The 27,539-nt window shown below is 44.2% G+C and overlaps 1 long non-coding RNA gene across 2 annotated transcripts in view; it reads left to right on the plus strand.

Annotated features, from left to right (window-relative positions):
• Positions 1–792: 792 nt before the first annotated feature.
• Positions 793–27,539, plus strand: part of LOC146789678 (uncharacterized) — a 70,687-nt gene continuing 43,940 nt past the window's right edge. For both annotated transcript variants that reach the window (XR_014970138.1, XR_014970137.1), the window contains exon 1: positions 793–1,049. This is a non-coding gene — a long non-coding RNA (uncharacterized LOC146789678). The remainder of the gene's footprint in view (positions 1,050–27,539) is intronic.

The following is a 27,539-nucleotide window of genomic DNA, read 5'->3' on the forward strand; positions in this document are numbered from 1 at the left end:
GCTTTTTCTGCGTCCAGCATGACCATCCCTATATCCAAGTTCAATTTAGACTCAGCATCGAAAGCAACCAAAGTAGTATTGACGTGTGTGGTAGTATCCCTACCGGGTATAAAGCCATGCTGTTGATCAGATACTAATTGTACCATATGAGGTGCAAGACGCATTGCCAGTATTTTTACTAAAATTTTAGCAATAGCGTTCATGAGTAAGATAGGGCAATATGACCCACATTCTTCCATTGGTTTATTATTTTTTTAAAGAAAAAGATGATATTTGTCATATCCCAAGAGTTAGGTACCATCCCGCTCACACTGACACAGTTCATGATTCTGCTCATCAAAGGGATCAGACTTGTCTTAAATGCTTTATAAAATTCTACCGGTATAGTATCTTCACCAGCTGCTTTCCTAGAGGGAAGAGCCCCCATAGCTTCAGCTACTTCTTCAGCCGTGATATCTAAATTAAGGGAGTTTACTTGTTCAACTTCTAGTCTTTGAATGGAATTATGAAAAATACCCTTTTCTATATAATCCAGAATTTTATTTTCCATCAAAAGCATTAGGGCAACTGTGGGAGGCAAGATGGCGACCGACTGACAGCACTGCTGTGATGCTCCGCTGAGCGTCCCCCTGTAAACTAATTTACTCATGGTTTGAAATGAAGAGTGGAAAAAGAAATTCCTTGGACTAAAAGTACGAGACAGAGCTCACCTCTGATGGAAAAGACTGCTAGGAATTCTCTAGAAAAAAACTCCCAGACAGCCGTGTGCCACTCTTACCGGTGTTGTGAGATTCGGTCTTCCCCTCCCCCGCCGCGAGAACGCTCGTACTGCTCTGGCATCCTGGATTCGCGCTGGCCTGCGTGCGTCCTGTCCAGCTCCATCAGTCTTTCCGAGCAAACAGAGCCACAGAGACGCTCTGGGAAGAGGCCACACGCTCTTTCAGCACACTAGAAACCGACGGATTCTCCCCCGCGATAACAGCAGCAGAGATTTTTGGCGGATCGGCACTTTCGTAATGCAACTTTTCTTCAACACTTGCGGTATACAAGTAAGCATGACAGGGAAGGGGGAGCGTGGAGGCAAAGTGAAGAATGCTATTTCACAAGTGAGCACTGTGTCAGCCGTAACCCGGCAGAAAAAATCTGATACCCTGGGAGGCAAAACTAAAGGTGGGGGACAGAAGGGGGAGAAGATGGATGGCTCTGAAAGGAAAACTACTGAAATTGATCCTATTAAAACAACAACTATCAAAAAGAACCCCTTGCGCTTGACGAAAGATGATGGAAACTTGCAACCTTTAATCACTACAAGCTTTGGCATTGCAATGAGGGCAGAGAATGGCTCTACTGCTACTGCAAAATGCCTGGGAGTGAATGAGGCAAAGCAGCTGCAGAGTGAAAAGGGGCAAAGAGAAAATCGACAATCTGCTTCATCAGAAGCCTTAATTGAACCACAACCTTCAGATTGCGTAGCGCTTACCACAGCCGCAGCTCCATCAATGCAGATAGAAGGGAGCTGGACGCAACACATTGGTAGTCCCAGCAGCAACAGTAGCAAGGCAAATCGCAGTACAACCCCCCTAGTAGAACCCTTGAATACATCTATCTTTGGGCAAACCAGTAGTTATGGTCAACAAGAATACATCCTGAAAACGCCTGACAATCAGGATAAATTCTTCTCCCTCACTGAGGAATCTGAACTATCTGACATTAGCATTTCGGTATCAAGGGGGGAGGATGGAGCTAAGTGGTACAGCAGCTCAAACACCGACCCTCTGAAGCATAAACACCTCTCCAAAAAGATGCAAAAGAAAAAGAATAGAGTCCAACATAAAAAAGACTGTGATTCTTCTGATAAAGAAGATAATACAGATCTGAAGTGGGATTATGAAGATACCCCTTTTACTGTACTCTCCAAACCTGCATCAACCTCTGGCAACCAATCGATTACGGAAAATATTAAAGTGGTTCAACAGAATAAAGAGCCAGCACTAACTGATATCCTAACTGATAATAAGGTGATAAAGTACGCCGTCCGCCGATGGGCTCCAATAGGTCAAGTTGACGGAGGCAAGCCGAGTCAAGGTTATTTAGGCTCCTCCACCCCGGCAGACCATGAGGCAAATTTTGATTAACTACTAAATACTACGCGTTCAATCTAACCGTATGTAATTGATTTACGCTGACACTATTGTGCGTGTTTATTTTTCCTTTTTACTTTATCACCTTATTATAGGTCTTTGCACGGAGTGGTACACATGGGGCTGGTCCCCATGCGGTCCTGAAGATGAGGTTTAGGGGATAACCTCGAAACATGTTGGCTTTCAATATTAGGGACTATTAGCACATTATTACCTAATTCCTCCCTTTTATTAACCCCCCTTTTTATCCTTTACCAACTAGGAGCACGAATAAACTCATTTACGCTCACTAGCTAGGTAATTTTTAATTAAACCCACACCACTCCCCTCTCACTGCACTACACATAGTCTTCACTAAATAGTGCTCCTACGTAACTGTCGCAAGTCGCAGCACGCTCCAAGCAGTAGATGCTTTTTTTTTTTTTAAATCTGTTTATTATTTGAAATAAAGTACATTTCGCTGTCATCTGTGAGCAGCGTACAGAAGAACAAAACGTTATAACAACATTACAGTTCCGGACAGATTCACAAATTACAAAGTGCACATCGGAAACACGGCGCGCGCACCGCAGCGGGCCCGCCGTAATGACAGTAGTGCAGCGGCAACCCTAACATCACATGGGGCGTGACAGAAATCACTCAGCATCAGTCGGCGTTGCCTCAGCAAGGAAACGTCTGAGCGGCCCCCAAATATCCTTCGGTTGGGAAGAGGCGGGCAACTCTTCTGCATACAATTCTAAGTTTTCCCTGCAGTATACCATGTCCGACAGCCACCTACTTAATTTTGGTTTAGCTACACTGTCCCATGTAAACAGAGTGCGCCGTTTAGCCAGCAGAAGAGCAACCCTCGCAAATCTGCCCACCACGCCCTTCAGCTGAGGCACATAAGTCAGCAGACACACCGCAGGCACACATGGAAGCAGAGCCCCCGTCATTCTGTGAATGTGAGTCAGCATCTCTCCCCAGTACCCAAACACTGGCACACAGCTCCAAGCAAGGTGCAGAAAATCCGCATCCTCTTGCCCACATCGCCTACACTGAGCCGATTCTCTCAACCCCATTCTGTGCAGCCTGGACGGGGTATAGTATATTTGATGCAAGAATTTAAAGTGGATAATTCGCAGGTTGCCTTTGGGGGCTAGGCGGCCCGTCAGCTGACAAATCCGCTCGCATTCCGCACCCGTGAGCTGGGGATCTAGTATATCATTCCACTTTGCGAGACTGGCATCAGGGCCAGTAACCGTCTCCTCATGCACAGCCCTGTATAGTTTAGTGATTAGTTTCTTCCGAGATGGAGTCACCAACAGCAATTGCAGGGCCTTGAGTGTGGGGGGTTCAGCAGGGAAACAGGGGTAGTGAGATTTCATGGCCCTTCTGAGATGGTGGCAAGTGTACACAAACAAAGGCGTGGGGTTTTGTATGTATGCTAGATCATTCTGTTCTAGATAGTGTCCCTGTGTGTACAGGTCTTGCATATGAGTGATACCAGCTTCTTTAAGTGATGTTAGAGGACCCACCTCCCGCGTGACCGACAAGGCAGCGTGGTGCGCCAAGGGTAATGCCGGCGCATATAGCGGCAGTCTCTGCGTCCTACGGCCAATCGCCTGCCAGGCCGCAAAAGTCATGTCCAGTGTGTTAATTTCAGTGCGTGGCGTATGTCGGGTAGTGTGCGTGAGCATACCTCGGGGTGGGATGGGCGTCCCCATCCTCCACCGCCACGTGCGGAATGAAGTTATGTGGTCCATACCAAAAGTACGCATATTGCGCTTGCGCGCAGAGATAATACACGTAAAAGTCTGGCGCCACGAATCCTCCTCTTTCGTACGACAAGGTCAGTGTTTTCCAGCTAATTCTAGGATGTCGTCCCCCCCAAATTAAGCGCAGTAGTTGGGTGCGCAGCAGTGTAAAAAATTGTTGAGTCAGTTTAACCGGTATATTGCAATATAAGTATAGAAAGCGTGGGAGGACAACCATTTTTATCACAGCGATGCGGTCTGCCAGGGACAAGGGGAGGCGCAGCCAGCCGTCCACCTGCCGCACCAGTGTGTCGTAAGCCCTACCGTAATTTTCCCTGATCACTACCTCGGGATCACGGTGGACCCACACCCCGAGAGATTTCACTGGGTCTGTCGTCCAAATCAAGGGGTATTCCATTGGGGGCTGGGACGTTATCGTCGTAAGTGGAATGACCACTGACTTGTCCCAGTTGATCGTGAGCCCAGAGTACAGACCAAATTTAATGTATTCCCGAAGGACCGGAGCTAAATGCGTTTGAGGATGTCTGACGAACAAAACCATGTCGTCAGCGTACATTGATATTCCAACTGGCCGGTGATTAAAATTGAGGGCAGATGCCCTATGACATTGCCGAATCTTACAAGCCAGTGGTTCGAGAACAAGGGCGAACAGCAAAGGGGACAGCGGGCACCCCTGCCTCGTACCTCTCGCAATTCGAAATGGCCCAGACGCATGGTTACCCACGCGCACCACCGCCGATATGTCCGTATATAAAAGCCGAATCCACTGCATCATGACCTCTGGGAAACCCATCTTACGTAGTATGTAAAACATATAGTGCCATTCTACGGAGTCGAAGGCTTTAGCCGCGTCCAGCATGACAGCAGCCGCCGGCAATTCAGGATTAAGGATATGGAACATGGAGAAAATAGTCCGTAGATTGTGAGAGGTGGACCGTTCCGGTATAAACCCGGACTGATCGGGGAGCACTAGCCGGGTCATTAGCGGTTGCAGTTTTGTGGCCAGAATCTTAGCCAGTATTTTTGAGTCCAGATTAATCAGTGAGAGGGGACGATAGGAGTCGCAACTGGAGGGTGGCTTATCCTTTTTGAGGAGGGTTATGATCATGGCCTGTCGCAGAGACGGAGGCAAGACGCCAGTCTCATGCGCCTCAGCATAGAGTTCCAGTAGATGTGGGGCAAGTAGGTCGACGTAAGCCTTGTAGAATTCGGCCGATAGGCCATCAGGCCCGGGGGCCTCTTTGTTGGGAAGAGAGATAATAGCGTCGCGGACATCGTGCTCATCTATAGGCATTGATAGGTATTCCCTATGGGAGTCGGAGAGCCATGCACACGCTATGTCCGATAAATAGTCCGTCAGGGCCGACCCGTCCACCCCCCCCTGTGTTGTATAAAGTGTCTGATAGCAATCTTTAAATTGATCCACAATAGCCTGTGGCGTGAAATGCTCCGTACCAGCAGCATCCACAATCTTATCAATCTGCTGATGATTTGCTCGAAATTGTAATTTAGCGGCCAGATTCCCACCAGGTCGCCCCCCCTCACCATATGCCCTAGCCACATGCCTTTTCCACCTGTATTTTACTTCTGTGTCCGCCCATTTATCATATTCCACGAGCAACTCTTGTATGCGTGCCAGCGCGGCAGTAGACGGCGCTGCGTAGTATTCCTTCTCCAATCTATCAAGAGCGGTCTCAGTTTTGGCAAGCTGCCCCCGTATGTCTTTCAGAATACTTGCGGTGGTGCTAATGCAGACCCCTCGAATCGTCACCTTGAACGCCTCCCAGAGAGACGCCTGGCTAGTCACGGAGCCCGTGTTTTCAGTGAAATAGTTCACTATGGCCTCCCTAACAGTGTCCGTGTAGAGTGGGTCCCGCAGTGCCTCCGCTCGAAAGCGCCATGTGAAGGGGCGGTGGGGGCTCGCAGGGATTCGCAAGTGCAGAAAGACGGGGCTGTGATCCGATAGCGTGCGTGGCAGGTTACGGACATCGAGCACCCATCTGTTTGTCTCCTCCCCCAACAACCAATAGTCCAGTCGGGACCAGCTATTGTGGGCAGGTGTGATGTGCGTGCCCACGCAAGCCCGTCCATTCCTCAACCGCCAGACATCCACCAGTCCCAATTCCCCCATTGCCTCCCGAACACACTGAGCCACTTTAAGCGTACGAGCACCCGCCGGATTCGATTTGTCAACCTGTGGATTTAGATGTGTGTTGAGGTCACCCCCACAGAGTACCGCAGCATCTGGCCAGGAGCGCACCTCAGCGAGCATCTGCGTAAAGGGGGACGGGTCATCCACTACCGGGCCATACATATTCAGAATCGTAACATAGGTCATGCCTAGCTTGCCCTGCACTGCCGCCCAGCGCCCCTCTGAGTCAGTAGCTGTTCGCACAGATATGAAAGGGACACCTTTTTTGACCAATATAACCACCCTTGTGCATAAGCTGAGTAGGAAGAAGCGAGCCGAAATCCCGCCCACCTGTGTGCCATCGCGGTCTCAGTGTGTTTAGTGAGGTGCGTCTCCTGCAGTAAGGCCACCTGTATATTGTGCCTATCTAAGTAGTGCATGACATGTCTTATTTTCTTCGGGGTGTTAAGCCCGCGGACATTCCAAGTTAAGCATCTGTATTCGTCACCCATTTTCTTTAAGTAGTGGCACCACTTCGAAACCGGCTGTCACCCCCCACCCCGCATCACAACGCGCACCCCGCTTCATCTCCCAGGCACACACTCCAAGCACGTACCCCTCATGCATCCGGAACTGTATTGAACACCCGCCCTCCACCCACTTCAGCAACCCAACCTTGCTAAAGACAGACCCCGACAATAAGCAACATAATACAAAACCATAACCAAAAACAAACCCACTGCACAGCAATGAGAAAGAAAGGTGGGGAGCACCCATTGGGGGAACGTAGCGGCCGCAAACACCTCCCAGTCTTTTGGGGAGGGGGCCGCCATACTGTGTCCAATGCTCCCAACGGTTAGCCCACCACCCGAGGCGCCATGTGTCTGCTCAGCGTGCAGCTCAGTCTCCCCAGTCGCAGCACCATAGCATCGCCACGAAGGAAGCAGCCAACGAGACCCAGTTATCCCTCTCTAGCGCCATGATAGCAAGGGGCTAAAATTACATGCCGGTAATATCTAGTTGGACCCTGGACCAGCAGTGGCCGCATGTCTGAACAACAATACACAGCAGGAGCGACAGCAAAAGTGTAGCAAATTAGCGCAGCGAGCAGCAGAGAGAAGCCAGCAATCTCGCTACCCAAGGCCACCACGCAGGGCACCAGCAGAGCAGGCCCCAATGCGGACCCAGCAGCGATCCAGTGGAGAGGTGAAACCGCAGTCAGTCATCAATCTCGGAGGCAGGAGCGGAGGGCTGTTGCCTCTTCCTCAGTGATTTAGCATGGTCCATAGCAGATTTCGGGCTAGTGAATATTTTAGCTGCGTCATCATTGCCAATACGGAGACGCGCCGGATATAACATCGCATAAGGGATCCGTTCTTTCATGAGTAGCTTTTTGACACCTAGAAATTCTTTACGTGCTGCTTGAACCGTGGCAGTAAAGTCAGGGAAAAAGGAGAGGACATTGCCTTGATAGTTAATAGTGCCTTTCTGACGAGTGATACGAAGCAGTGCGTCCCTGTCCCTGAAGTTCAACAGTCTAGCTATAATGGGGCGCGGTGGAGCATCCGGTGGCGGACGCGCATTCAGGGATCTATGGGCGCGCTCAATGGCAAGCATGGCTGAGAGATTCGTAGGCTCACAGATGTCCCGTATCATAGTCTCAATGTAATCCTCAAGCCTGCCTACATTGGTGGATTCCGGCAGACCCAAAATCCGTACGTTATTGCGCCGAGAGCGCGCTTCGATATCCTCGTTCTTGGCCTGTATCACTGCCAGCAACAGTGCAATGTCCGCAGTCTTGTCGGAGACCTGCCTTAGACCATCCTCGTTGTCCGAAATGCGCTGCTCCGCCTCGCCCAAGCGCACCCCCTGCCTGTCCAGCTTGGCGGAAATGGAGTCCATGCGACCACTGAGGGCCTCTATCTTGCCATCTATAGATTGCAGGCTGGCTTGGATTGCCGACAACGTTTTCTCCAAGGCTGTGGGGGCCGGCGTGGCAGACTCCAACTCCGAGTCTGAAGTCCCGGTATGCGACGACTTGCCCCCTTTGCGCGTCTCAAACGTGAGCCGTGATTGAGCTTTATCCGGTTTGCCCATGGCTGTCTCCCAGCCTCCACCGACCCGGACACGAAAGTGGTAGTGGGGCAAACGGGGGATGAAAGCGCGCCCCCAGGCCAGCAAGGAGCAGAGCACCAGGTGATGGCAGGACTCAACCGGGGGGGGGGGAGCGGCGTCCGCCGTCCGCGATCACCCCAAGGGGGGACCCACGTGGCACACACCACACAGCGCCAGCAGGCCCTCGCTTCACCAACTCACTCGAGCAGCGTCGCAGACCTCACCGCCACCAGCAGGGAGCTCGCCTCCAGAGGTCCCCCAAAGGTCCCACGAGGATCCGGTGGTATCCGCCACAGTTCAGTCCCCCAGGCAGTGGCCCGCAGCGTGTGTTTCCAGCCTCCAGGACAGTCACCCAGGCCTCCGCAGCTCAGCACTAGGCAGTTCACTCAGGACCCGGGGGGGGGGGGGACTCGCCGCCGAGCCGACAGCTCGCTTACCCCTTGTCGCAGCACAGACAGCCTCTACGTCCGCCAGTCCACCTCTTCTTCCCCCGGCCTCACAGCCCGCAAAGGTCCGAAGTCAGCGTAGGCGCCCGGGCACTTGTACACCAGCACTGGGCAGCCCAGGCAGGACACGGAGGGGGGAGCTCGCCCGTCCGAAGCCGGCAGCTCACGTGCATCCCGCACCGCTCGCCCTACCTCCGCGCCCGCCGAGCCACCACTCGCCTCCTCAGCTGCTGCGTGCGATGTCCGGGGAGCCCCAAAGTCGACGCCGCTTGCCACCGCTACTCTCCTCTAACAATGTCCGCACAGGCACCAGACAGGCAGCGTGGGTGAGTCCCAGCGCGATGTCGATCCTCGCCGCCCCGACTCCTCCGCTCTCCGCAGCTGTCTCCCAAGATGGCGGCCTCACCAAGCGCAGCGCCTCAGTCGCGGTTCCGGACCGCGGAGCCGCCCACGAACACCAGCCTCCGCAAGCGCCCGACCCGGAGCATCAAGCCTCTACCTTGGCGCTCGGTGATGGGCACCCAAAGAGCAGGATAATGCAGGATGTTTAAGGCGGCCGGCGGAGCAGCACTACAGTGCGGCCATCTTGCCTCGCGCCAAGCCACGCCCCCCCAGGCAGTAGATGCTTGGGATGGCCCCAATGATGAAGCATGTCACCTAGGGGAAACCTTTGGTGAGTGAGGGGATCAAGAAAAGTATTTTCTTTTCTCTATTTGAGGTGCGTCTTACTCACTAAGTAGACCCCTCCCTTCCCATTTAGCTAGGTTCTCTGATCCCTGATGTCAGATCTTTTTTTGCGTTATTAGTACTAAGGAGGACGAATCTAGCCATATCCTCCTCTCCCCTCTCCTTATTTCGATAGATCCTATAGCACCATCTTTCCAACAGTGGTTAGCCAGGCTATTGGCCATGTCTAATTTGAAAGTTGCCATCTATAAGCGGAAGAGCAAGCTACGGCACAAAAGGGGGTTGAGGATTTGGACTCCTCTTTTACAATGGAGCCTAGCTCAAAGCTAAGTGCTATAAAAAATTTTTTTTTAAATCAACCAAATGTATGATGAACAAGAATGCTTTAGCTGATTATTTTGTAAGGTGTATAAGGAATTTGTTTGTATATTTGTCTGACTCCGGAGGGCGGGGGGCGGGGCGATAATTGTGGAAAAATCTGAATAAAGATATTTTTTTTTTAAAAAGCATTGGGACAACTCTATAGTTCCTTATAGAAGCAAAAAAAATGTTCTAATATTTTCTCGGGCTGTGTATAGAGTATCCCCCATCTCTTTTTATACCCTTTATTTCTCATTCCTCTCTTTTAGAAGAGAGTTGATGTGCAAGCACTTTGCCTACTTGTTCTCCATACTCATATTGTAAGGCCCATTTTTGTTATAGCTAGCAGCCATCTTATCTTTCAGAGACCGTCCTAACACAGCCCGTTTTTCAAATAAGAGTATATATGTTTGCGAATGTGCTGATGTAGTCGACTGTGAAATAAATCCCTGCCTAATTTCATTAGCATGCGCAATTTCTAAATGTCCGATATCTTCCCTAGTAGCTTTAGTTGCCAAATTCTTACTGCCATTTTGTATAAGAACATATTGTTGAGTAACACCTCTTATATAAGCTTTAAGTGAATCCAAGATAGAAAAAAGGGAAGCTGAATCTTCATTATCTATGATGAAATTTCTGATACGATTCTTCATACGTGATAAAAACTCCATATCCTTCAGCAAATAGCGAGGAAAGGAAAACTGGCGTGCTTGTTTATTGCAAGAGCCGAGCGTAAATGACAGCAATATAGGATTATGATCCGATAATATCTTAGGGCATATTTCACATTTGGCTATATTCAAAATGGTATAATTAACCAAAAACATATCAATTCTCAAATACTGCCGATGGGGTGCACTATAATATGTATATCCAGGTTGCAAAGGATGCATTAACCGCCATGCATCTTTAAGACCATGCAGTCGAGCCATTTCTATAATTGCAGCACTTACTTTCTTCATTCTAACCGAGGCACCTTGATTGGTGGAGTCTAATTTTGAGTTTATAATACAGTTAAAATCTCCTATAATAATTAGATCTCCCTGCCAATCTAGGAGCTCTAATGCCAACATCTCAAATATAAATGGCTCATCTGAGTTTGAGCCATACAGAGTGCATAATACACATACGTGGCCCTTAATAAGTAACTGTACAATTAGCCACCTACCTCGATTATCATGTGAGGCTCTGAGCAAAGTATGATCAAGCTTTTTATCAATTAGAATAGCAACCCCTCTGATAGAAACCGCCTGGGAGGTACAGCAAATTATCTTATAGCCCAATTGTTTTAACAGATTTCTTTGTATGCCACATGTGTCTCAACCATGGCAATAGTGGGATGGTTTATAGGTTCTCAATTCTTCACGTACCATCTGACGCTTACTAATGGAGTTTAAGCCAGACACGTTCCAACATATACAACATATACACTTGATTAGCCCCATTTATATAATACAAATTTCATACAGTAGCCTAAAAGCCCCATTCCCATTCCCATTCCATGTCTCTGTCCATTTACCATATTTACAATTGTGCCCAAAGAAGCAAAAGTAAACATTATAAAAAAATGTAGGACCCTAATCTATTTGAACTACTAAGCATAACATTGCTCATATCCAAAATAATTTTTCTGTTCACTCGTTTCAATATTTTTATATTTAACCCCTCCTCCCATTTGGCCCAAAACACATCCCTACCCCAACACAACCCTCTCAAAGAAGAACCCACCACCCCCGTTTCCTAGAGAAGAAAGCACCCCTAACAGGCTGTCCATGGACCTGACAGCCATTAGAGAGCATGTGCAACCTCCGATTGCTACCCACATAACTTAAAACCCACCAAAAAAAATGGGAGAAAGACCTGAGTCTTTTGCAAAAAGGGAAAATCCAAAGATAACCCTACAAGAATAAGGGAGAGAAAAAGAAGAAAAGTTTTAAGAAATAAATTCAATTAGAGCACTATATAGCCCAAGATGGAATCAGAAAACTCCATTATATATATTCAAATTTTCTGATTTCCCCCCTTTTAAGGAGCATTCTACTCCTTCCCTGATGGCCGCCAAGAGTTAAGAGTCTGCTGAGCCTTACTTGCTGTATGAAAAATCCAGTTATGGCCCCCACGTATGACCTTGAGTTGGGCTGGCTCTTGAAGAAATGCTTGTGCACCGGCTGCCTTCATACGATCTATCAGTTGACGCAGCTTTCAGCGCCACTCCTTGTCTCTTTACACAAGTCTGACCTGGCAGAAAATGAGAGTGTGCTAGTTGTACCTGGTCGGGCACTAAAAAATCTGCTTGTCTTAGTAAAAAGTTACCAAAGCAGACAATCATAGGTCAAGGATGTTGCCGACTAGCTCATGCCTCTTGATTTAGGAATACTGGAAGTATATGAGCCCGCTGAATTTGGGAGTCCCAGTCAGAGAGGTCTGGGAATGACTTTTGAAACAGCTGAACTCTATATGCCCGGGGGTCAGTACCCTGTCTTTCCTCAGGGATGCCAAAAATTCTTAAGTTATTCCTGCACTGCCTATTCTCAAGTCCTTCAATTTTATTTTTTATAATCGATAGTTGGCCATCATGCATTTCCATTGTCTTTGCCGTTATTGCTGCAATATCTTCCGTATTAGACAGGCGCTTTTGTAACTCTGCTATTTCTTGTGTTAATACAGCTACTTTGGTCGAGACCTCAGACAGACCTTGTTCTATCTGACCACTATCTATTCTAGCTTGATTAAAGCTACTTTGCATCTCAATTCGCTGTTCATGGAGTGCTTGAAAAATAGTAGATAGTGAGGGCTCCTGATCTTTAGTAGATATAAACCCTGCATCTTGGTGGGAGTAGCTGAGGTAATAAAGGAAGGATCTGCCACAATACCTTCCTCATCACCCACCACATGAGAGCCACCAGGGACTTCGCAGGATTGAAGAGCAGAAGCAGCATAATCAGGGCTAATAATAACAGATGTTTGCAAGTCATTGCTCGATGACGAACCAGACAGTCTTGATATAATGGCTTTAACTTCTCCCTTAGCCGTGACCCATTTTTGGAGCAGGCTAACCTTACTGGCACGCCCACCAAGGTCTTGTGATTTAACCATGTTGAGATTTGTTTTGAGGTGCTCCTTAGCCTTCTTCTTCGGTTTTTGCTTCCTTGTTAAAGACACTAGTTGCTGCTATCTGTATATCTTTCTGAGCGGCATCTAGTTTAGTTTCCATTAAATGAAGCCGGAGTATCTGGTAAAGTACAAGTAGTAAGAGAGGTGTGGAGCTTAGGCTTGTTAGTGATATCATTTTTAGTTAGATCAATATCACAGTCCAAGGCGTCCAAGGCGTAGTGCTCTGGTTTCTCCGCTGTTGCATCCCCTCATTATCAGGATCCTCTTCGCCTTGCATATTTATTCCTTTAGTAGCATTAAGCCCACTTTTCCCATGTAACGGTATAGCCTCCATTTGAGTAATATCTTTCATCTGTATTGCAGAGTTCACAATGTGAAGGCCACTAGATGTCGCTGCTAGGTCACTTTTAAAACCACTAAGCATACCAGCAACAGTAGTTAATTCCAATTGGGGCATAGTAGAGGCGCTAAAGGAATTAGTCAATTCAATATCATTCATTACCTTATCAGCATCCATATTTGCTCCCTCTAAGCCAGATCCAAATAGCAAAATGTGCGTGATACCTTGTATCGGCACAGCGTTCATTTCATCCTCACTCTGATCTTCAGGAAGAGAGAAACCTGCAACATTGTCTCGCTCACACTCTGGTTGCACAGCCTCCATCAAAGCCGCCGCCATAGTCTGTTCCAGCGGGGGAGTGGCACACGTTTGTATCATATCAGCCGCTCTGCCAGACTGAAAGAGTTTAAGTAAAGGTTTAATGATTTGAGAGCTCCCTCTCAAATCAGTACGTCATCCTGTTGTCTCAATTGGTTTACTTCATAATCAGTGGGGAATGGATCACTTGTACCTGCAACCAGGGTCCAGATCGTTCTGTCCGTCAGTACTCAAAGTTGGTACTTAGAGAACCCTCAATCACGTAAAATAGGTTGCAGGGCGGTTTATCTTGATTCTTCGCCTTTCTTTTAATACGTATCAGCATTATCATTGGGTCTCTTTCTGAATGCTTCCTCCACCTGGAGGGAACCACTGGATTTCACAGTAGTGATCAGAAATTGATAGTGCAAAGTGTTTTAGTGAAAAGTGATATTAAAATGTCTTTCTCATACTACCTTAGAAGTAACACTTTTATTCTATCTGGTGTATGGGAAGACTCTTAAAAAAGGTGACAATCTTGCAAAAAGGCCTAATTATGAAACCGCTGCACTGTTTGTGTCCAGATATAAGGTCGACATGTTTCAGCCCTAAGGATGCCCTTAATGGGTCGATGGGCTTTCTTCAGGACTTAAAAGAAGTTGTGAGAACAGGTAGTTTCCGGTTCTGAAGGAAAACAGAGTAAATACTCTGAGATATGAGGTCAATAGTACCTAAAGGTTGGCAATACCTAAAAAGAAAGAGAAAAAGACAAACAACAATGCGAGTACTTCTTTTCTTAAGTACAGGTAGAAAGTTCCAGCAGACTAAAATAAATGGCAAATCTTTAAAATACTTTAAAATGCATAAGCAAGTATGTTATATGGCAATTCTTTGTATATATGTCAACTGTAGTTTGTTTGTGGGCTGCTTGTAAAATGGTGTAATGGTAGCTGTGTCATCGTTACTCCTATCACTTTTTAGTAAATGTGGTCGCTTTTAAATCTTGTGCGTTTAAAGATATTTCGCTAGTCACGTTCAGAAAATAGTGAGAAAATGTCTCTGGTCGTGGTCTAAATAATGTAGGTACGTCTGTGCGGGTATTCGGGGAATGTGAGTGTCATAATTATGGCTCACTATTTCGCTGATGCACTTGTGTGTTAACCGGGAGTGTTGTGCTTGTATTACGTACATATGCAAAGCGCTTAGAAAAATCAGGAACTAAACACGTTAAAGCATCCCTTTGTGCAATGAGTTGTAAATAAACAAACCGATACATCGCTGATGCACTTGTGTGTTGCCCGGAGGGATGGGGGGAGTTTAGTGCTAGTATTACGAATAGATGAGAAGCGCTTGAAAAAGTAAAAACATCCCTTTGTGCAATCAATCGTATAAAAACAGATGGTGTATTAACGGTTCAAAGGTAAGTTAATGAAGTAATAAGTGGTCTCACTAATACCTTTGCGCAGTCCCGCTTTGGGCTTCTGCGGGGCCGCCGAGAGCGCAGAGCCTAATATAAATTCAGGGGATAAGAAAAATAACATGATGCAGTCAAATTGCTTTCCGTAGGTCATACTTTACGTGTCTTCCAAGAAGGGGTGCAATCCCGCGTTGTCCATACCTCCTCTTTGGGCTAAGCACGACTTGTGCTGGCGCTGATCTCCGGAACCCGATAGACACGGGATCCCGTGTGAGGTCAAAATATTGCGTTTGACAGTATGGAAATAGAAGAGAGACTCTAAGGGATCTATTGAGTGTTGTTGCTTTCTTAAGGTTCTATCATTTTCGCTACAGTGACGTTTTCTTTTATGTATTGAAAAATAAGATCATGTTTGACTCGTGACCATAGGAAAATGTATTAAACTGTTTATAGATCAGTAGAGGGGGATAACCATGCCTATTCTAGGAGTGGTGGATGCATACAGTAAACGATGAAAACAGTCTATTAAGGAAAATTCTTTCTTCTTTTAATCCAAAGCAAACAATTCAAGTCTGGAAGGAAATTCTCATTGAAAGGCCCATTGATGGTTGGTGTTTAGCGTGTCGCAAGAAGAAATGTGTTCTTTGAGGTGGGTGAGATAATGGACGGATGTTTTGGTAGAGTGCAGTTTGTGCTATGGATCATTTGATGCTGAGCCAGGGGATGTTATCGTTGAGGCCCACAGTATCCGTTTTGAGATGGTGTACCCATCTCTGTTCTTTTTCAAATAGGATTTTTTCAGCGTTGTGGATTGTCCCTGTCAGTGTTTTAATAATGACCCAGTTGAGGTCATCAATAGAGTGTTTATGTTCGATATAGTGCCTGCTAATTTTTGTTGTCTCTCGTTTGATTTAACATTACTCCTATGTTCATAGATCCTCTGTTTAACCTTCCGGCATGTATCTCACAAGGGTGATGAGCTACTAGTGACCTAAGAAAGTCACTACTATATCTATTAGCAGAGAAAAACACGCAATAGAGTCAGAAGTCTAAGTTTATAAAGACGAGAACCCTCACTCACACAAAGGAGACATGCTTCGTCATTGGGTCCCCTCTTGCACACTCCCACCGCAAGGTAGACAGTGTGGGCTATAACTCTCTGAAACACGGATGAGAGGAGCGTGAGGTGTTTTACATAGTAACCAATTTAGGCAAAGGGAGTAAGGGACAGAGTGCACAATACAAAACAAAAAAGTGCATTAAAATTAGCTCCTGGGTGGCGAAAAATTATTTTTAATAGTAGTCCCCATGGGCTAAGGTAAAAGCATGTGATAAAGGACTGAAAAGATATCCTATTTATCAGTGGTCAACATGTTTCTGCCAGTTTGAACATTAATTCTCGGCATTCATCAGGACCTATGGTGTTGTCACTCTGTGTATAAACTAAATAATAAAAATAAAGACAACCATACTTAATTGGATATGGTGAATCTAGGACAAAGGCACCAGCTTCAGTCAGGTCCAATGTCTACAAAAAAATACATATATGTAACATAATTAGTATAGACACCATTGCAAAATCCCTGCACCAAACACCACGTGAGTGTAACATTTTGCACGTGTATACTAAAACTTAGAAGGTATGCGCATTAATACACATCACTCTAAACAAGATAGAGCCTCAAATAAAAAAGAAACAAAACAAACAACCACTCACCTAGGGGGTAATATTAATTTACCTCTTCCCTACGGGGAGTGTGCTCTCAGATCACAGTTTTCTGAAGGTAGAATCAATAAAAACATCGTAAGAAACAGCAAATCACATTTTACAACTGGTCATGTTAACAAAATGTTCACACATCTAGAAACAGCCTCAGTATGCTGTATATAGATAGACCCCATAGTGTCATCTGTGCTTGATACGGGGCCAAAATGTCCCTTCAACCATTCTCCTAATTAAAGATGAATGTATTAAAAGGAAAGAAAGGACCAGAATTATCCTCAACATATACGAGTACTCAAAAAAGAGTCTCTGATATTTATAATATTGGCAAAAAACCAAGGAATAGTGCATATACAACTATCCACGAGAAAGGTGCTTTTACCACAACGGTCATCATACATATCAAGAGACTTGTAAAAACAACCCAGCAACCTCTAGATACGGGTTCCAACAGAGCGCCACCCCTCCATTTACCTGTCGATAAACGGTGTCTAGGCTTTGCGTGGCAGCACTCCAAAGGGGGAAGACCAAGTGTGTAGAAATCCTTTTAACGCTTCACTCTGCTACCCGCGATGGCGAGATGCACCCGGAAGTGCAAGCTCTCACTTCCGGGTCACGGGGCACTCGGGAAATGTAGTGTATCCCAGCACAACAGGGATATAATTATTGTAAAACCCCAAATATATCGTCCCATTAAACAGATAGAAAAAAGTATTTTTAAATGTATTCTCCATAAAAGTCAAGTATGAAGACCAAGTGTGTATAAATACTTTAAACGCTTCTCTCTGCTACCCACGATATCAGGATGCACCCGGAAGTGCAGGCTCTCAATAACGGATCACGGGGCACTTGGGAAATGTAGTGTATCCCATTAACAAAAGAGGAATTGTAATCATGAAATCCCAAATATACCGTCCTATTAATCAGATTAGGAGAAAGGTATGTTAGATGTATTAAATATCCTCTCTAAAAGTCAAAAGGGATCACAGTGGCTTTGCAGATCATGGTGTGAAACACACTAATGAGTATAACCAAATTATAACCCGTGCAATAGACATCGCGCAAACTCCAACTAAACTGCAGATACCAATTATACTCGCCAGGTCAAAATCTGCTAACAATGTCAGAGATTGGAGGACCCACTACAGGTTATAAAGAGCCCCATGGGATATCTTCATTCAAGCCGCTAATGTGGCTTCTGGTACGGAACACCCAACGTTGTTCCCGACGAAATAATACGGTTTCCAGAGGGCCCATATTAACGTCGTAGTTGGGTTTATCAATGACCAACCATTGTAGATCATTCTCAACCTTCCGACATGTCATTCCGATGTATCTGAGGCTGCAGGGGCATGTGATCATATAGACAACATGAGACGTGTTGCAATTTGTATGTTGTCTCATTGTCCACATTAGGTCTGGTGTTTGTTGCATGGTTTTTGTCGGTATCGTCAGATGGCACACTGAACATTGTCCACAAGGATAGTGGCCTGTAACTGGTTGCATGTTCCACAAGGTGTTAGTTATTCTGTTTTGTTGATGTGCCAGCGGTCGTGTATCTCTGATGTTCCTTGTTCTTTTGTTGGCAAATCTTGGTTTGGGCCACTTTAATGTTCCTGAAGGAGGTATGCGCCAGTTTTTGTTGATTATCTTTTTTACTGCATTGCTAGCGATGCTGTAGGTAGTGACACATGTTGGCGTGTCTTGGTCAGGGCTTTTTTGTGTAGTTTCTAGTAGACGTACCTACATTATTTAGACCACGACCAGAGACATTTTCTCACTATTTTCTGAACGTGACTAGTGAAATATCTTTAAACGCACAAGATTTAAAAGCGACCACATTTACTAAGAAGGGATAGGAGTAATGATGACACAGTTGACATATATACAAAGAATTGCCATTTAACATACTTGCTTATGCATTTTAAAGTATTTTAAAGATTTGCCATTTATTTTAGTCTGCTAAAACTTTCTACCTGAACTTAAGAAAAGAAGTACTCGCATTGTTGTTCGTCTTTTTCTCTTTCTTTTTAGGTATTGCCAACCTTTAGGTACTATTGACCTCATATCTCAGAGTATTTACTCTGTTTTCCTTCAGAACCGGAAACTACCTGTTCTCACATCTTCTTTTAGGTCCTGAAGAAAGCCCATCGACCCGTTAAGGGCATCCTTAGGGCTGAAACATGTTGGCCTTAGATCTGGACACAAACAGTGCAGCTGTTTCATAATTAGGCCTTTTTGCACGATTTTCACCTTTTTTAAGAGTCTTCCCATACACCAGATAGAATAAAAGTGTTACTTCCAAGGTAGTATGAGAAAGACATTTTTAATACCACTTTTCACTAAAGCACTTTGCACTATCAATTTCTGATCACTACTGTGAAATCCAGTGGTTCCCTCCAGGTGGAGGAAGCATTTAGAGAGAGACCCAATGATAATGCTGACACGTATTAAAAGAAAGGCGGAGAATCAAGATAAACCGCCCTGTGACCTATTTTACGTGATTGAGGGTTCTCTAAGTACCAACTTTGAGTACTGACGGACAGAACGATCTGGACCCTGGTTGCAGGTACAAGTGATCCATTCCCCACTGATTATGAATTATTGACAGGAAGCCAAATGGATTACAGCTTCTTCTAGCTCCCCCCTTTGATTGCAACAATCAATTGGTTTACTGCCATCATTTTCAGATAGAGAGAGAGCAGTAAGCAGGTACAATTGTGGGCGTACGTTGGTTCCGAGCCCGCGGTGGAGCCATGCTCGTCAGCAAATCCAAAGGAACTTGAGAGCGGTGTGTGAGGAGGCGGTTACCATACAATACGGATACAGATCTTATCGTCCCTATTTTCCACCACACAAATCTTGCAAGCCGAAAAGAGCGTTGGGCAAGACAAAATTGCATCGGTGATAGTCGCCGTTCACTCGTCGTTCACTCAACAGTTTTCAGCATTTTTTGGCAGTTATCAAAGTCTACACAGACACATCAGTAGGAGCAACCGGGGTTGCAGCCTCTCTACGGCGGAGTCAAACCGCCATCTTCCTTCCCCCATGTGACCAAGACCGCGACCGTGCCGTTGCTTGTTAGACTAGGAAAAGAAGCAATTGATATTAGCAATTCATAACAGAAACTTAAAACCAGATGTACATAATTTTCAACATTTATTTTTATGGCAGCTGAATTATTTGGTGAAAAGACCTATGTATTAATAGGTTGGTTCACACAATAAGGATTTGGAGTGAGGCACAATCCAACCTACCCCATTACTCTTCATGAATTAGGTAGCAAATTGTGACTTACTCCAGTGGATGGCCATTATAGGAATGATGGCCCGCTGTCAGCAGATTACCTTGTCTGTGATCTCCTTTTCAATATTTTTTGTGGTAAATACAGACCTTTTGTCTTCAAATAAACAGTGCTGCATTTAAAATTGTTTTTTAATATTCCACTGGAGCACATCTCACTCCAAACTTTTGTTTTACATTCACAACAGGAAAGTGTCTTCAGATGACCACTTTGCTACCTTGAAGAGTTGGTAAATTAAGAATGGTTTGCAACCCAATTATGGTCTCAAACAATTGTTGCATAGCATTTTGAAATGCAATTTAATAGGGATGCTGCACCCGCCATTTCCAAATTTCGATTTGATATGCATCTCTTACCCCATTGTGTGATTTGGCAAGGAAGTGCTTGGCAATCGATTTTTTTTGTGATGGTTAACAAAGAAATGGTCCATGTTTTCACTTTCCAAACCAAAGACCTTCTGTGTGCTCATCCCACACTATCTCAAAATATATACACTTACTCTCACTGCATGTCCTGCTTCCAGAAGTCTTTATAATCTTACCAACATGTAAACAGTTTTTAAACAATTCAACTAGAAAGCTTGTTTTCCCATCCCTTAAACCACTCTTATGTTGCTATTATTGCTCTGGGCCATGCCGCCCCAAATAAATATTCCTGGGTACGGGCCTGATCAGAATTGGAACAAATTAAAAAATAATCATGAATATGGATTTAAATCAGTTTAGCACAAATTACAAAAATGTAGAAAGCAAAAATTTGTTCTAAGTAAACTTAGTGGATTTTTAAAAGTTTAAACTTAATTTACTGTATGGTGTAATTTAAACACAAGCATGCATCCTCACCATTGAACACCAAATGTTGGACAGTGGATTATTAGAAGTGACAGGTAGTGACTTACCACTAGTAATAAGGGCACAAACACAATAAAAGGGTCAGTCAAGGTCTCAATAAATTATTCCATTGCTCAGTCCTTGGTAGCTGGCAACGAGCAGGCAGGCGTAACTTAGGAGACAGTTGTGTAAAGAATTTAAAAACATCAATACATTTAAAAGTAAGACACAGCACACAATAAAATTCCAACACCAATTTATAAGAATAGATAAAAAAAATTTAAACAAATAAACACCAAAATGATAAAAGTCCAATGTACGGAACTGAAGATATGAATTTTTAAAGTATAAATACTTTCTAGTGCTTAAAAAATGATAGCGCCAAATTGGGACATCTTGTTATGCTTGATCGGGACAAAGTCAAAGTTTCAGGCTGACCACAATGGAGCCCAGATCTTATATACTAAGCGAGAAACCTCGCTCAAAATTTTACCTTCGCACTTAGTTGTTTTTCTAGAGCTTTCTCTCTTGGCATCAAGCAAGACTCCTCTTCAGGGCAGATTTGCGTTAATGCAGTCAGCTTTGTTTTCTGCGAGACCCCTATCAATTCCTGGAAGTCTGAAGTCCTGAAGCCTTTTGTGAGACGTACCTGGTTGAAAGTAGCTGACTTGATTCTCAACGGTGGGTAGATCACCGGATGGTGCTATTTACCAAAATGTTCCCAAACTTCACCAAACTTCTGCATCTTCCTCTTGTAGGTTCCCTTTAGGGTCTAAAGTGTCCACAACACCAATACAGGGGTCTGGAATCTCTTATATGGTTCTTTGGATGTTGGGACTCCACCTCCAACAATTCACCTGGCCAAATCTTTAAAAGTCCACTGGATGCACTCCAGGATGAGAATTCTTGGAGGAAAGGATGCAGGTGTGCTCAGTTAACTCGTAGCTTGCAGGGAGTTCACTCCTTAATCTTTCTTGAAGCAAGGCAAAGTCCTTAGGACTGTAGTCCCAGAATGTGCAGCAGGTGCAGTACTTCAAAGTGCAGACCTTTGGGGTGCAGATCAGGTTTCCACCAGGGCAGCCTTCTTCTCTTTGTAGTTTCAAGCAGCAGATCCTAGTTGCTTGCAGCCCCGGTCCGTGCAAGTAACAGCGGTGGGCCAGGTAAGGGAGATTTCGAGGGACGATGTCACGGGAAAATTAATTATTTATTTAATTTTCCCTCTGCATCATCCCTCAAAATCCATCCTTACGCTGCCCCACCACCCCACCGCTGTTACCTGCACGGACCGCGGTTGGTTGCTTGGCAACTCTTCTATATTTATGTTGTGCTCCTAAGCATCAAGCAGGGGGTACCTCTGACCAATGATACACAGTGTGCCACCCAGGTAAATGACCACTTCCTGCAAAGTGTGACATATTCTTGTCCCAGAAAGCACTCATGTCTCAAAATCCAATATGGAGAAATTCTCTCATTTGATGTTTAGACCAGGCTAAGCTTACCCACTGGGGTGGCTTAGATTCCCTAGCACTCCCCTTCATTCCCTCTATTTAATGTAATTACAAGGGCTCCTGTGTGGCCAGGGTGGCAGGATGTGGGGGTGAGCCTGTGCTGTCCTAAAGTGGCATTTTCCCTTTGAAGACCATTTTGGCCACCCCTCCTCCCTCCTGCCTTCTGCTGTTTCACTTCTCCTCCCACAGGAAACCCATTGTCTCTCTATGACGCTACTTCACACCTCATTACGACAGCTTGGTTCAGCCTGGCAGAGGCTAGTAAATCAGGAGAGAGCAGCTGGAAGGGTGGATTTTGGCATACAGAAAATAAAGTTTTATAACTTATTTTCTGTGATAGTTATCATAAATCTAACAGTGGCAAGTTGTTGGATTTACTGTAACTAACATTATGATACCACAAATTATATTTGTATCTCTCTTCTCTCAATATGTTTACTTAAATAAAATATTCAGATGTTAGCTTATGTGTTAAAGATTGCAGGCATCGCTGTTAGCATGAGCTGAAAGCCATTTTGTTCTTGGCAGCCATTTTAGTTAGCCATGTGCTTGCCTTGTGCTTTCTCCTTCTTCCAGAGCCTTGCACATGCTCAGAAAGGCCTAGCTGGTACAATGCACCTGCTCCTAGTATGTAACTGTCAGGCTATTCTTACTGATGTAAGGAGAAATGTCTCCCCTCCCACTTTGTTGAGCAAGCAAATTTTGTATACCCATATTAGTCAATAAGCATGCTTGTATGTGCCACGACCTCCCCTTGGTTTTATGTTGACTATGTAACCTATGCATATATAAGGCCCCTGTTCTCTGTACTCCTTAGAATGCCTCCTACAGTGGCCTGAGGGTACTGTGTGACGCAATCTCCCTCATGTGAGGTTAATAAATGTTTTCTTGATATTACAGCTTCCGTGCCAATCTCTTCTTTGTTGGTTTTAAGGACCAGGTGTATCAGTGAACCCCTTAGAAGGTTTTTATTTCTTCAAATGGCACCCGAAACCTGGACCTCATCGGAGAAGCGGCTATCCAAGGGAGTGGTCTTGACAGGAGACAGGAATCTACTGAGGAGGACAGGACAGGAATCTATTGAGGAGGTACCCTGCGCACAGAGATTCTCTATCTCTGCAGCCCAGTATATTTCTGGTCTTCCTGATTTGATCCTCCAAATGTTTGCTGCTCCCGAAAGAGAACCTTTTTGGCGTGAGTATTCTAAAACGACCGTTAGGTCACTCAGAACTTGGCAGTGAGAGGCTGGCGATTTGTGCTTGGAAAGGTCGTCGATATGTGCTTGACTTGTATGTGATTCTCGTGATTTGTGGAAATATGTAAATTGCAATGTAGGCAGGTAATGAGGAAACTTTTCTCTAACTTTTGAATAATTCGTAACTGTACATATTGTGTTAAGTCCCACTGCTGTATAATATTGTATATGCTGCGATATTCTTGACATGCCTGTTTCAAGCGCACATCGAAGAATGTGCTGCTTTCTTGGAGGTACCAATGTGAATCTTGAATGGACTCAGTTGGTTCCCCTAGAGGGGATACCTAAATAGGTTTAGGTATAAAAACGTATTTCTTCCTTGGTGACTAAGTACCCCATGGAACTAAATGTGTACATAAAAAAGGATCCTGATCTGTGCACTTAGTAACATTCATAAGTGGTGATATGCAGAGCGATTTTTGAGTGTTGTGCCAGCCAAACTGGAAAATTTGGTGTGTTTTGGCTTCCTGAACATGGAACAGTCTTTGGGCTGTTTTGGTGCAGTCTTTTAAACTACTTTTGAGAGCTTTTCTTGTAAATATGACTTACAATTAGTATTTACAAGGTTTGGTTTAAGTACAGTCTGTGGGCTGTCTTTTGTTTCTGTCCTAAGTGTTGATTTGTGGGTTAATTGTGTGTTTGAATGTCTATGTGGTTTGTGGTTTGACATCGGTGGTACTTGTGTGAGTAAGTAGCGATTGCGCTCTTTGTGTTAGAATGGCTAGCCTTAAGCGTGCTGTATTGTGTGTTCTGAGTGTATGACCCCCTTCTGAAAATGTCTGGAATGAGCTCAATGTGTTTTTTTTGTCATCATTCTGTCATTGAATGAATTAAATTTTTTAACAAAAAATCCAGAAATGAATTATGTAACATATGCTACATAGCTGTGCCATTAAATTGACAAAGTAAGAAACTATAGATATGTGCAAATTGCCACAATGCTAAAGATAAAATTAGAATTCACTTTCAATAGGAATAAAATAGGCCTCATAGAAAGGAAGAAAAATGAAATTGTGTGCTTTGCAATAACTAGGACTAAAATACAAAATGTTACAGCATTTTCCTTTAATACATTGCATTAGATATTAAAAAGCATTCACATAATTTGAGTGAATTGGTTGTTGCTGAAATAAACACAACATTACAGAACGATAGATTTGTGCTGCCTTGAAACGCGTGAGAATTTGATGCCTGCTGGTCAGAACACAGTTGTGTCAATAATACATGGCTATTCTTGGTCCCAAGCCACAAGGAAACTGCTGAGTCAATTAGATTTTAAGTTAGTGCAAACACGGTATAAAGACCTGCATTACAGACTGTTGATTTGAAAAGTTACAAAAGACAGTTTCATTATTTAGGATAACAGAGAAAAAGATTAAAAGTAGGGATTTTCTTTCTTAATGCCTTTTTACATAAGCACATCTTTGGTTCTGATGTTAAATAATTACTGTCCTTTAAAAGTGACGCAGACTTTTCATGTTTCAGTAAGGCTTTTGTGCTTAGCGTTATAAATGAATGCATTTAAAGGTGATAGGAAAGGAATGAGGCTTGCTTTTTTCATATGTGGAACCATAAAAAGGGTTGGTGATAATTATTTAAAAAAAAGGGAATTTTGATTATATGAAAAAGAAGTTTATTAAAAATAAGTGCACTAAAATCGTTTTTTGATCTCTATAATGCCTAAATATCATATTGTGAACTCCTAGCATCAAAGTTTAAATTTGAGAAGTGCTTTACCACAATGGGGGGAGTAAAATGTAAAATTTCACTTTACCCAGGCGTACATAACTCATTTTTTAAGGGTGTACCTTATACATTTCTGATCCCCCATTCCTGGGATACCTAGGCGACACTCTGGGGATGACTAATATGCCAAAACATTGTAGGTTATTCATTTTTTAGTGCCCCTACTACCAAAGTCGAATTTGGGCAAAACTTTCCTTTTAAAAGCAGTTCTGCCACTCAGAGCAGTTTTCAAACTGATCTTATGCTTCAGTAAATGCACACATGTAAGTATAGAATAAACAGCTGACCTCTATACTGCTAGAAAAGCACACCACACACTGCACACAAATGAAAATAAGTATAAAGAAACCAGCAGAAGTTATTATCCTACCTCTAAATTACTGGCAAACAGGAACGGAATAGGACTGCTTTTCAGCTGTGAGTCTCCATAAGTTGCTTTGAATTGGAAAAGCTGCATGGAAAGCCTTGCACAAAATAGGACAGCTGGTAAGGGTTAAAGGTCGAGTTCTGCTTTTAGCAGCCTAGCAGGGCTAAAAGCAGGGTTTTGCTTTGACACTTCGGCCTCTGAAAATTTCTGAAAGACTAGATGACAGCGCAGGGAGAGAAAGAGAAGCTTTGCATACTATTTTTGGCAAAAACAAGTTTTTTGTGCAGTCATATGAACAGAAGGAAATATAGTGGTATATGTGGGCCCTGATTAGAGCATAGCTCTGCCATGTATATAAAAATAATACTTTTAGTTTAAAGATCACTGTGCAAGGGCTACAATAAGGAGGCAATGGGATTCAGTTTGCATTCATGTGCCCTCATGTTACACTAGTACAATTGCTAAAGGAATTGGTGGTTGGTTATTAATGTTTTCTAGCTAGCTCAATGTGCTATTTACCTCCTACAAGTTTGTTTGTGTCCAGCTGCCACAAACAAGGGTGAATAGTGTCGACAGAAGGTAAACCTATTTCAGGTTTTCCTACTGTCAAAATAGGGGAAGGAGGTTAGCTCCTCTGCAAATTAAGGGTGGGCAAATTTATATTTTCTCTCTTTTTCTCACTCTCTTTTGAGCCTGTCTACATTGTCTAGGAAATAGCCATGAGACATTTAATTGGCTATTCAGTAATACTGTTTTAAAATTGTTAGCATTTAATAAAATGAAGGAAAAAAATATATGTATATGCTATGTTACTGCCCATCCGGTCTGATGAAATTATGAAAGGATGAGTAGTCTAGATTGCTGTTCCCTTATTTGACCTTTAAGGGGAACCATATGTTATTCTCATGTTATATACAGTTTTGCAAGGGCATTGTTAGTCTTTTATTAGCTAGTCTGTGTAATTGAGCTCACAGCCCTTATTAGAGCCCGGTGAATAGGGTTTTTTCCTTTGAAAATGATATTGCATAGCCCACATAGTGAAAAGTAGAATGCATAAGGTTTATAATGTCAGGGAAGACGCCCATGTGATCCTTAGCAAACATTTTTAAAGGACAATATTGTTTTATAGGAGTTTATTTGTTACAACATTTTCTGCTGGAGAAATTTATGTACCCACTATGTTGAGTTTTTTTAGTTCTTTATGTAATAAGACTCCCTGTTAAATTAGCAGTTTTAGATTTTCCTGCTGCACCTATAACATGAGAGCTTGGTCCTACGCGTACAATGTAGGTAACTTTATGAAAGAAAAATCATTTTAGAAGTGTCTGCAGTCCTGTACAAGTAATGCAAGGTTTATGAGTAAATGTGTAGAACATTTCCTTTTCTTCTTTAGGTTCTTCAGATGAATAATTTAGGAATACACAAATGTAAGGTTTTGGAGTATGTCTGCATTGCTTTTCTCTTTTCCTCAGAATTTAGTAAATGAACACAGACTTCCTTAGCTGCTTCAAATAGTGTAATAGGTTTAGGTTTTTTTTACTCTTAGATAGATTAAGTGGTTCTTGGGTGCCTTGCTAATATATGGGGTGCCCCAAGACTAGGAAGTATTCTGTGACTATCCTCTCTGTTGATAGATTATTTGTATGCCTTGTCTAAAGACCTTTTGTTCTGTCCACCAATAGATATTTTCTGCCTTACAACCATTGCCAGAGGGGCCCAGACATCAGAGCCAGCCTGAGGAGTCAGCACCAGCCCAGCTTGAAGCCAAGGTGAAAGCAAGCAGCACAGGCGTTGCTGGCAACTAGGACACCAGTGAAGGTAGAAGGCCGGAAGCACTGGGATGTGAAGTGCGTACCCCTGCCACTGTCTTGGGCGAAAGACGGGGTCACAAATCAGAAAGGAGAAGTCGTGGATCCAGTTTTTGATGCCCAGCTGAGAGTCACAGACCGACCAGAACGGCAAGGAGGCTTTTGCTTGAGGTGGCCCCTTTTGAAATAAGGG

The sequence above is a fragment of the Triturus cristatus genome, chromosome 10 (assembly GCF_964204655.1).
Source record: "Triturus cristatus chromosome 10, aTriCri1.1, whole genome shotgun sequence".
In the NCBI taxonomy this organism is placed as follows: domain Eukaryota; kingdom Metazoa; phylum Chordata; class Amphibia; order Caudata; family Salamandridae; genus Triturus; species Triturus cristatus.